The 12,050-nt window shown below is 44.8% G+C and overlaps 1 protein-coding gene across 1 annotated transcript in view; it reads left to right on the forward strand.

The window, feature by feature from the left end:
* Positions 1-12,050, forward strand: part of trrap (transformation/transcription domain-associated protein) — a 283,953-nt gene that overhangs the window by 236,039 nt on the left and 35,864 nt on the right.

Here is a 12,050-nt window from a genome sequence, read left to right on the forward strand (position 1 = left end):
TGTCTTCTGCGAAGTTATAATTGGCGTTTGAGCTGTGCCTAGCCACACAGTCATGAGTGTAGAGAGAGTAGAGCAGTGGGCTAAGCACGCATCCTTGAGGTGCGCCTGTGTTGATTGTCAGTGAGGAGATGTTATCACCGATCTTACTATCCTGATCCCAACGCTCTCCAGATCTTTGTTTTCCACTTTAATCCCATTTTACCCTTCCCTTTGCATAATGTACCTCATGATCTCTCAATCGATCTCGTCATGGCCCTTGCACTTTATTTGTTTGCCTGCACTGCACTTTCTCTGTAACTGTAACGTCATATTCTGCATTCTGTTATTTTCCTTTTATACTGCCTCAAGGTACTGACATATGGAATGATCTGTATGGATGGCATGCAAAACAACAGATTTTCACTGTATTTCAGTACATGTGACAATAATAAATCAGTTACGTAATGTTGCCTAAAGTGGCTGATCTTGTATTGAGCCCCGTGACGTCCCTCGGGGAAGTTACCAGGCCATTTATCCATTGAGTAAGTATGCGGTTCTTGAAGCTCCAGCTTATGTTGAGCCCATCGGTCTCAGTCAGGACAGTGTCAGTGGAGTTCCAACTGCCCTCACTGTGCTTGTGTGAGGGGGAAAGAAAATGGGCCCTGGTGGAATTGCAAATGGTTTATTATTGTCAAATGTACTGAGACACTGTGAAAATCTTTTGCGTGTCATTCAGACAGATCATTCCATACATAAGTACATCGAGGAAGTAAAAAAGGGAAAACAGAATGTAGTGTTGCATTTACAGAGAAGGTGCTGTGCAGGTAGCCAAATGAAGTGCAAGCATCAGGACGAAGTAGATTGGGAGATCAAGAGATGACCTTTTAGCATCTGAGGGGTCTGTTCTAGTGTCTGATAACAGTGGGATAGAAGCTGTCCTTGAGCCTGGTGGTACGTGTTTTCAAACTTTTGTATCTTCTGCCCAAGTGGGGAGAAGAGAGAATGCCCGGGGTGGGAGGGGGTCTTTGATTATGCCGGCTGCTTTCCCGAGGCAGTGGGAAGTGTAGACCGGGTCCATGGAGGGGAGGCTGGTTTCTGTGATGGACTGGGCTGAGTTCACAGCTCTCTGCAGTTTCTTGCGGTCTTGGGCAGAGCAGTTGCCGTGCCAAGCCGTGATGCATCTGGATGAGATGCTTTCTATGGTGCAGCTGTAAAAATTGGTGAGGGTCATCGGGGACATGCCGAATTTTCTTAGCCTTCTGAGGAAGTAGAGGCGCTGGTGAGCTTTCTTGGCCGTAGCGTCCATGAGGCTGGACCAGGACAAAATGTTGGTGATCTTTACATATAGGAGCTTGAAGCTTTCAACTCTCTCCACCTCAGCACCATTGTGTACTCTGCCCTGCTTCCTGAAGTCGGTGACCAGCTTCTGGAGTGCCTTGCAGTTCCCTGTTGAACATGTGCATAAGAGGACAGGATCTGAGTCCGCCTCCTCCAGATAGCCATCAATTGAGGAGTGGAGGCCTGTCCCCTTATACCTGTGGGACTCAATGGAGTTTGTGCTCTCTGTGGAGAAGGTCTCAATACTACCTCCGAAAATACATTGGCACACAGGTTGCAGCAGGTAACCTAATAACAATTAAAAACTAATGTCTTTCTCAACACTTCAGCTATTAAACGTAGCCATAAGCTTCCTAAGAAGGCACCTCTCCTTGATAAGAAAATACTCCCTAATAGTTGAAATCTTTTGGCCAGGAAATGTTTTTGCAGCTCAGCTTTTGCAGCCTTGTTAGTGTTGTGCGCTGCAACTTAAATCAGATCAATAAAGCAAAGTTGTAGTGACCTGCTGCTAGCTGTGTGATGCAGGAGGTGGCCAAAGTTTAATGTTCATCAGCCTGGCGATGTGTGCCAAGGCTGGAATGTTGTTCCCCACTTGAAGCCTGTTGTCAGCGTCGTGTGCCCAGTCAGATTAGGCACAAAAGCAGATAACAGCGACAGAGGATGCCTTTTGGCCTGTTTCCTCTGTGCTGGCTCTGATCCCACTGCTTTTCTGCTTTCCAAATGCTCATCATTTTTTTATTTTGTAGAAGTTACAGTGTATGGCCAATCTTGACCACTCCTTGTAGCAAAGAATTCCAGGCTCCTGGAACCTTATACTGATTGGAGCGATTTGGCCCATCATACCCTGTTGGCTCTTTGAAAAGCTGGCAATTAATTCTTCAGTCTTCCATTTTATTTTCCATAGCCCTGTTACATTTTTCATCTTCATTACTCTGTCTCTTCTATACTGCTTGAAAGGGCAGTGGCAGTGAAAGAGAGGGTTATCGTATGAGGAACGTTTGACGGCTCTTGGGCTGTACTCCTTGGAGTTCAGAAGAATGAGGGGGGACCTCATAGAAACATTTCAAATGTTAAAAGGCCTGGACAGAGTAGATGTGGTGAAGTTGTTTCCCATGGTAGGGGGAGTCTAGTACAAGAGGGCACGACTTCAGGATTGAAGGGCGCCCATTCAGAACAGGGATGCGTAGAAATTTCTTTAGCCAGAGAGTGGTGCATCTGTGGAATTTGTTGCCACGGACGGCTGTGGAGGCAAAGTCATTGGGGGTATTTAAGGCAGAGATCAATAGGTATCTGAGCAGCCAGGGCATCAAAGGTTATGGTGAGAAGGCGGGGGAGTGGGGCTAAATGGGAGAATGGATCAGCTCGTGATAGAATGGCCGACTTCTGCTCCTTTGCCTTATGGTCTTATGGATGCATTAACTGTCACAGCAGCTTGCATCAACAATAAAGTAAGGGTTTGGTTTTAGTGCCATGGTTCTTTTTCCAATCACAAATCCATCCCTCCTTTTATTCCGTGCTCCACTTCCTCTGCTGTCAGATTCTATCATCGTCAACCCCTTGTCACTTCCATCTATCACATCCCAGCTTCTGACGCCACTCCCACTCTCCCTCTCCCTCTCCCACCTGCCTATCACCCCCCCACCCCCCCACCTCACCTGGATCCACTATCACCTGCCAACTTTCTCTCCATCCCTTTCCTCCTCCTTTTAATTACTGGCTATCTCCCCTTGACCCAAAACGTCAACTATCCATTTCCCTCCACAGATGCTGCCTGACCCGCTGAGTTCCTCTAGCGTTTTGTGTGTTGCTCTAGATTCCAGCATCTGCAGACTCTTGTGTCTCCTTAATCTGTCCCCCTCTGTTTACCTGTCCTACTGCCACTGGAAACCTTTTCTTACCTATTGCATCTAAACTATTCCTGATGTTTAGTACTCCATTAAATTTCCTTGTAGCTATCTCTGGTGTAATGACAGCGAATCCTGCTCTTCGATCCCACCCCACTTCTCATCACTAGTTCCAGTCAATCTCTACTGTCATCTCTCCAAGGCCTTTAAGTCTTTTCTGAATTCTGGAAACTATTTTCCATGCTATGATCTATGCTTTTGTACTTCATGCTTCTATTAATAAAGATAACAGCCTTTTCAACTTGTCCTGCCACCTTCAAAAACACTAATACATGGACTTCCCTGGGACTCTCTATTCCAGTGGTCCCTTTAGTTTGCATTACCTGAGCTCATTTTAGTACACACACAGCATGGAAACAGGCCTTCAGCCCACCAAGTCCATGCCAACCATTAACCACCCATTTACTGCATTAATTCCATTTTAGAACATAGAACAGTACAGCACAGGAACAGGCCCTTCGGCCCACAATGTTGTGCCGAAATAATTAAGGTAGTAATTAAGTACCTAACTAAACTAATCTCTTCTGCCTTCACAATGACAACATCCCTCCATTCTCTGCATGTCCATGTGCCTATCTAAGAGCCTGTTAAACATCTCTTTTGTATCTGCCTCCACCACCACCCCGGCAGCACATTCCAAGCACCCACTGCTCTCTGTGTGTAAAAAAACACCATACCCACACATCTCCTCTGAATTTGCCCCCTCTCACCTTAAGTGCATGTCCTTTAGTATTAGACATTTTGACCCTGGGAGAAAGATACCGGCTGTCTATCCATGCCTCTCATGATTTTATGAACTTCTATCAGGTCTGCCCTCAGCCTCCACCGCTCCAGAGAAAACAACCCAAGTTTGTCCAACCTCTAATTATTTTATTCTCCCCACACCAGATTCTACCACTCACCTCCACACTAGGGACAGTTAGCCTACCAACCCTCTCAAAAAGCCACAGAAAAGCAGTTTGCCAGTCCTTGCTGAAGCTGTCTCAGTACCTATGCACCAAAAAGCATTTAGACATTAGGGGAGGATGTTAGTGAGATCTTGGATCAAGCCTTAATCCAGATTTTTAGGTACTGAAGGAGTGCTGCACTGTAGGAGATGGCATCTTTTACATGAAACATTAAACCAAGATCCATTTTACTTGTGGAAGTAAAAGATCTTTGCCTTCCCTCCCCCAAATCTATTCCAAACAAAATCACAGTCCTATCTGCTAACTTCCTTTGCCATGCACCTACCTATTTTTACTAGTCTATGTTCTCCCATCTCACCTCCAGTCACCAACTCTTCCATTTATGCCAAGAGATTTCTTCTAATCTATTCTCTCACTTTCAGTGATGGCTTTAATTTGTTGAAGTGGCAAAACAGCTAATTAGAATTGCATATGGTTAATTTCTGAGTTCTGCAAAAACCGGATGGTAATTGAGAGACCAATTCTGTCCAGTGATCCAAACTGTTAGTTGAAACTATTTTCCCATATCATCTCAAGACTTACAATCAAAATCGTGATCTGAAGTCATTCTCCTGATTCCCTGTTTTGAAAGAGTGGGAAGACTAGTTTCATCAATTCAGCCTTGTTTTCTACAGTGTTGTTGCTTTAAGATGCTGAGTTGGCACCTAGGCCATATCACAGTGAAGCTGTGTTGTATTTTAGGCTCTGATGTTTCTTCAGACATGTACTTGTTTTCAGCCTCCAGTATGTGTTGACTACAGTTCCACAGGAGTCTTTTCTCTGCCCAGAACATTCCTTGTGCATGAGTCTAGATGATGTGCTTTGTTGTGCTGTCTAGCTGTGGGTAGCCTTCAGAGCTGAGGCTGGAACTGATCTGATAGCTTTCTGACGTTCAAACATTCAGACTCTCCAGCAGGGATCACTGGATGATGACCAAGAGCACTGGCTAACTCCTCAGTCCCGGCACGCAGCTGCAAAATATCTGCAGGTGTTGGAAATCTGGATCCGAAAACGATGGAAGTACTCAGCAGATCTGCTGCGGTGAGGAGCGAGAACGAATCTATGTTTCAGGTCGATGACCTTTCATTTGGAAAAATTCTGATAGAAAGGACATTGACCTGAAACATTGACTCCATTTCTCTTTCCATAGATGCTGCCTGACCAGCTGAGCATTTTCTGTTTTATTTGAGGTACACGTCAGTTCTAGTATCAGGAACTCCCTCAGCTCACATCTGTGGTTGTGCAAACACACCATGTTTTTATGCTGGATTTGCACCGGCTTTCTATACGGGTTTCAGCTCCTGGCTTATCCATGGATTGTACTTGCATCCGAACGGTTTCCAGGTGGCAGGAACACTTCCAGCAATATCTTGACATCCCAGTGGGAGGTTTTGGAATGCAGATCAGTTGCTCATTTTAAACAACATTTAAGCTTTATTTTTATTTATGGAATGTGGAAATGTTCAGTAATTTATCACAGAATCTGTAGCACAAGAACTTGCTGTTGGGTCCCTGCAGTGTTTATGCTGCCCACAAACCTCTCCGACTCCATTCTTGATCCCATCCCCTCAACACATCCTTCTATTCCTTTCTCTCTCGTACAACTCTCTCATATTTCAGCTGGAGTATTGCATTCAATTCTGGTAGCCCCCTTTATAGGAAGGATGTGGAGGCCTTGAAGAAGGTGTGGAAGAGGTTCACCAGGATGCTGCCTGGATTAGAGGGCATGAGCTACAAGGAGAGGTTAGGCAAACTTGGATTGTTTTCTCTGGAGCGGTGGAGGCTGAGGGGAAACCTGATAGAAGTTTATAAGATTACGAGAGGCATAGATAGACAGTTGGTATCTTTTTTGCCAGGGTCGAAATGTCTAAAACCAGAGGCCATGAATTTAAGGCAAGAGGGTGTAAGTTCAAAGGAGATGTGTGGGGCAAGTTTTATTTTACACAAAGAGTGGTGGGTGCCTGGAATGCACTGCTAGGGCTGATAGTGGAAGCAAATACAGTAGAGATGATTAAAAGGCTCTGAATTTGCAGAGAATGGAGGGATATGGACATTGCATAGTCAGAAGGGATTAGTTTGGATAGGCGCTTAAATTAGTTCAGTATAACATCATGGGCTAAAGGGCCTGTTCCTGTGCCGTATTGTTCTATGCTCTATTACACGGCATGATAGCTAATGTCTGTGCTGCTTTGATGCAGCGTTAATTGCAGGCTCCAAATGCAATTCCCCTGCTGCGTAATTTTAAAATGAAACAGCCTCATCATTTTAACTTAACAGTGCTGACAAAGAAAGTATGATGAAAGGCACTGAAAGAGAGGGGAAAGCTTACAGCTAAGCAGATGTGCAAAGGGTTCACCGATTCCTTAAACTGAGGAGTTCAGTGAGTGTTTAATAAAGAACAGTGATGTGAGTTGGTGTGTTCCAAAGCAGAAGCTTTGTGTTTTTGTTAAACTGACACATTATGATTTTGAGGCTTAATTCTTTATAATGGCATATATTAAAAATAATGGTTCATGCTCCTCAGAATATAACTAGCAAGTTCCTTCCTGTCAGTAGAAAACACTATTTTCCCTCAGTTTTCAATATGATTAAACAACCATAAAACTAGTCCGTGCCTGAATTTCTACCTGTTGAATAAAAAATGTGAAGTGGGAGCAGTTGCATGCATAATTTATCATCTCATCAAAGATAAAGGAATAAAACAGGGGACACAGTTAGCACAAAGTATTCCCAGCCTGTTAAATTTCAGAAAGCAAAGGCCCCCTCATGGCTACTTCACAGTTACTTTTCCTTGGTTAGAATGCCTTCTGTTTTGTGACTGAACACACAAAGCAATGGCTAAAAGATGACCAGATGATCCATCTCACTTGTGCCACATTCTCAATTCATTGAGTCATACAGCATGGAAACAGGCCCTTCGGCCCAACTCGTCCATGCTGACAAAGATGCCTATCTATATTAATCCCGTTTGCCTGTATTTGGCCCATATCCTTGGTACAGCAAGAAGCTGCAGAGAGTTGTGGACAAAGCCCAGCGTATTACGGACACCAGCCTCCCCTCCTTGGACTCTGTCTTTACCTCTCATTGTCTTGGTGTAGCAGCCAGCATAATCAAAGACCCTACCCGGGACATTCTCTCTCCTCTCCTCTTCCATCAGGTAGAAGATACAGGAGCCTGAGGGCACGTACCACCAGACTTAAGGACAGCTTCTACCCTACTGTGATAAGACTATTGAACGGTTCCCTTATACAGTGAGAGGGACTATGACCTCACGATCTACCTTGTTGTGACCTTGCACCTTATTGCACTGCACTTTCTCTGTAGTTGTGACACTTTACTCTGTACTGTTATCGTTTTTACCTGTACCATCTCAATGCACTCTGTACTCACTCAATGTAACTGCACTGTGTAATGAATTGACCTGTACGATCAGTTTGTAAGACAAGTTTTTCACTGTACCTCGGTACAAGTGACAATAATAAACCAATACCAATATCCCTCTAAATCTTTCACATCTGTGTAACTATCCAATGTATTTTATTGTACCTGTTGCTATTGTTCCTCCTCAACCATCTCCTCTGGCACCTCATTCCATCTACCCACTGCCCTTCATGTGAAAATTTCCCCCTCAAGTCCCATTTGTATCTTTCCCCTCTCACCTTAAATCTTTGCCTTCTAAAACTAGACTCCCCTACCCTGGGAAAAAGACCATGACTATCTCTCCTATCCATGCCCTTCATTGTTTGATAAACCTCTAAGGTCACCCCTCAGCCTCCTTCGCTCCAGGGAAAACAGTCCCAGCCTATCCAATCACTCATTGTCAAGCCCTCCAGTCCTGACAATATCCTTGTGAATCGTTTTGGCACCCTCTCTAGCTTAATCACATCCTCCCTGAAGTGTGGCAACCAGAGCCGCACACAGGTGCAGTCTAACCAAGGATTTGTATAACTGTAACATGACTTCCCAATTCCTACCGATGCCTCAGCCAACGAATGCAAGCACACCATACGCCTTCACTACTCTGTCTACCTACACCACCGCTTTAGGGAACTATGTACTTGTTCCCCAGGGTCTCGCAGTTAAATAATGCTCCCCAGAGCCCTGATGCACTGAGACTGGAGACTTACCCACTAATACCCCTCCCTCTTTGATTATATTGCCTCCCTGAAGAGGCAAGAAAAGAATGAATCAGCAAAAGGAAAAAGTACGCTGCAAAATGTTACTCCCAATACTTAAGGAATCAAAACCAGTCCACTAGTTAGTTGTAAAGCCATCAATTGAGAAATTTAACCTTATTTGAAGGAAGATTGTGGACTTCTTTCAGTGTAAAGCATGGGAGTTTCAAGGATTTTTAAGGATCAAAATTATGTCATTGGGCTTTGAAGTAGGAGGCAGCATATGTCCCTGAAACTGATGCTGCCATTAATTTCCTTAACTCCAAGGGGTGGCAAGAAATCAGGCTCAGAGAGTGGAGTGAAATGAATTGTAAAACCCCTCCCCACCCCTCTCAAAACCAGTCTGGAGATTGTTGGTCAGTCACATGCTGACCTCTAGCTTGTTTCTCTGAGATGGCAGCTTTGATTGGTGTGACGTTGGTAATTTGTGTTGGTTTCTCTGGTCCAGAAAAGGCAGCTCCTCCTTCTCAAACCACATGTGTAAATTGTTTTATTCGCGTTCACTACCAGGCTCCCTTAGTCAATTAGAAACTCCTACGTGATATCAAAAAAAAAGCACTTTCACAGCACCTGATGCCCTTGACCTTCACAGTCCTGATGTAGGGCCCCGACCCAAAACATCGACTGTCCATTTCCCTCCACGGATGCTGCCTGACCCGCTGAGCGCGTCGAGCATCATGTGTGTTCCTCCAGATTTCCAGCAGCTGCAGCCTCTTGTGTCTGTGAAATTGCCACTGGCTGTGTAATACTTTGGGATATTGTGGAAAATACTAACTATGTGATGCAGTTTTTAGTTCTGTATTAACTGTGTTGCCAAAGGAACCAGCAGGTGGAGCATCCCACCGTACCAACTAAAATATTTTGAGCGTTACCAGGTGCTGTTTCTCTTAAGTGGCAGGAACGAGCACAGAAATGAAAAATGACAGCTAGAAAATGAGGGAAAGCAATTAGAGCATGAGTGTAGCTCGGGGTTTTGCTTGAAACTTAACTTCCCCAGTCAATTTGCCAGCATACACACAGCCTGAAGCTGAACAGCGAGAAGTGGGGTCCTTTATACCCAAGGGGCAGAGCAAATGGAGGATCTGATTGTACTCTCCCGACAGTGGCTTAGAATCCTGCATTTGACCTATATAGCTAGTGCACATTTGGCACGATGTACTCTCTGAGGCACAACCGTGGCATGACAGCAAATAATGGGAGTTTTGAACCATGTGATTGAAAGTAATGAATGTTGGCCATCCTGCGGAGAGATAATGGCAAAATGGTTTTGCATGCTGGGTGATTGTTCCAGAATCGCAGGGGCTTCAACTATAAATAATTATGTTTTTTTTCCTTCTCCATCTTGTTCTGGAGACATTTTGCTAACATTTAAAAAAAAATGTGTTTGCTTTCTTCTGTAATCCTTGGGGGTTGTCTGGCCGTACTTTTCTGCATCTAGCTCAGTTTCACGGATTTTATTGTCCGACCTTGTGCCTGTCCGTGCTTTGAATCAAATTGATTAATAAGGAAGGCGATTGTTCCCGAGGTTTAGAAGACAGTGTAGGAGCTGCTGAACTGGGAGATGGAAGGACCTGAAGCAAGATTTGGCAGGTTTGGAAGCACTCGCTGAGCTTTTATTTCACTTCTACTGTCATTCACGACATTTCCATATCTCGAGCTGCCTGCTCATTAGCAGAGCATGCCTTCTTTGATGTCTGAACGACACTTGCTTTTCCAATTCTCTAACAAAAAAAAACAATTTTGGTGCTTTGATGACGGTAACCAATTCACTGTGGGAGTCTGCTTCTGACAGAAGTCACGGGATTCTGGGAGGGATTAACAGGGTGGATGCTGTGAGTGGGGATAAAAGGTGTGCAGAGTCACGATAAAGGGACTGGGATGAGAGATCATTTCTTTATTTGGGGTAGTAAATCTTTATTATTCTGTACCTCAGAGGACTGTGGGTGCTTGGTCTATTCTTGGCAGGTTCTTGGGTACTGGAGGACTTGGGCCTTGAGTATTAAAGTAAGGCAGTGCATGAGCTGTGATCTTATGGCAGAGCAGACCAAAGGGCTGATGTAGGTTACTACTTCTATTGTGAAGCTTCAAGCAAAGGAATGGGCCTGGGCAGATTGGTATTGGAATTGGTTTATTATTGTCACTTGTACCGAGATACAGTGAAAAACTTGTCTTGCATACCAATCGTACAGGTCAATTCATTACGCAGTGCAGTTACATTGGGTTAGTACAGAGTGCATTGAGGTAGTACAGGTAAAAACAATAACAGTACAGAGTAAAGTGTCACAGCTACAGAGAAAGTGCAGTGCAATAAGATGCAAGGTCACAACAAGGTAGATCGTGAGGTCACAGTCCATCTCATTGTATAAGGGAACCGTTCCATAGTTTTATCACAATGGTGTAGAAGCTATCCTTAAGTCTGGTGGTACGTGCCCTCAGGCTCCTGTATCTTCTACGTGATGGAAGAGGAGAGAAGAGAGAATGACCCAGGTGGGTGGGGTCTTTGATTATGCTGGCTGCTTCACCAAGGCAGCGAGAGGTAAAGACAGAGTCCAAGGAGGGGAGGCTGGTTTCCCTGACGCGCTGGGCTGTGTCCACAACTCTCTGCCGTTTCTTGCGGTACTGGGCAGAGCAGATAGGATGCTTTCTATGGTGCATCAATAAAAGTTGGTGAGTGTCAAAGGGGACAAACCGAATTTCTTTAGCCTCCTGAGGAAGTAGAGGTGCTGGTGAGCTTTCTTGTCCGTGGCATCTACATGATTTGACCAGATTATGTGGAAGATTTAATAACGGCCGCTGCCTTTGCCACTGTGTCCTTTGCAAGAGCTTCAGACGGCACTGGAATTCTATGCTCTGCTTTCAGCCTGTTCCAACCCCATGCCTATCCTACTTTGCTTCTGTGGTATCCAAGTTGGTGTGGGTACAACACAGCATCTGGAAGAACCTTCAGGCAACAATCTTTGCCAGTATTTAGAGTTACGGCTGCCATGGCAGGCAGCATCTGTGAAAAGAGAAAACGAATTGATGTTTGCGTGTCTTCGTCCTGAAACGTTGACGCTTTCTACGGACCGATGGAAAACAAGATGATGCTGGAGGAACTCAGCAGGCCAGGCAGCATCCGTGGAGAAAAGCAGGCGGTCAATGTTTCAGGTCAGGACCCTTAGGACTGAAGATAGGAAAAGGGGAAGCCCAATATATAGGAGGGAAAAGCAGAGCAGTGATAGGTGGACAAGAGAGGGGAGGCGGGTGGGCACAAGGTGGTGATAGGTAGATGCAGGTAAGAGACAGTGATAGGCAGGTGTGGAGGAGGAGGGGAGAGCAGATCCACCGGGGGTTGGGTCAAAGGTAAGGAGGGAGAGGGAAAAAAATGGGGGTAGAAATAAGAGAGGCAAGGAAAGGGAAGAAGAGAAGAAGCATAGTGGGGGTGGGGTTACTTAAAGTGGGAGAATTCAGTGTTCATACCATTAGGCTGTAAGGTTCCAAAAATGAGGTGCTGTTCCTCCAGCTTGCACTTGGAATTCTTCTCATCTCGATTCCAGCATCTGCAGTCCTTTGTTTCTCTTTCTATGGATCCACTGACTAATTCCATTATTTTCTATTTTTATTTAAGATTTCCAGAATCCGCAGTATATTGGTTTTCTTTAGGGTACATCCATGTTTGAAGCCCTCCTCTGGTGTTGGTATTGATTTATTATTGTCACATGTACCGA

The sequence above is a fragment of the Pristis pectinata genome, chromosome 8 (genome assembly GCF_009764475.1).
Source record: "Pristis pectinata isolate sPriPec2 chromosome 8, sPriPec2.1.pri, whole genome shotgun sequence".
In the NCBI taxonomy this organism is placed as follows: domain Eukaryota; kingdom Metazoa; phylum Chordata; class Chondrichthyes; order Rhinopristiformes; family Pristidae; genus Pristis; species Pristis pectinata.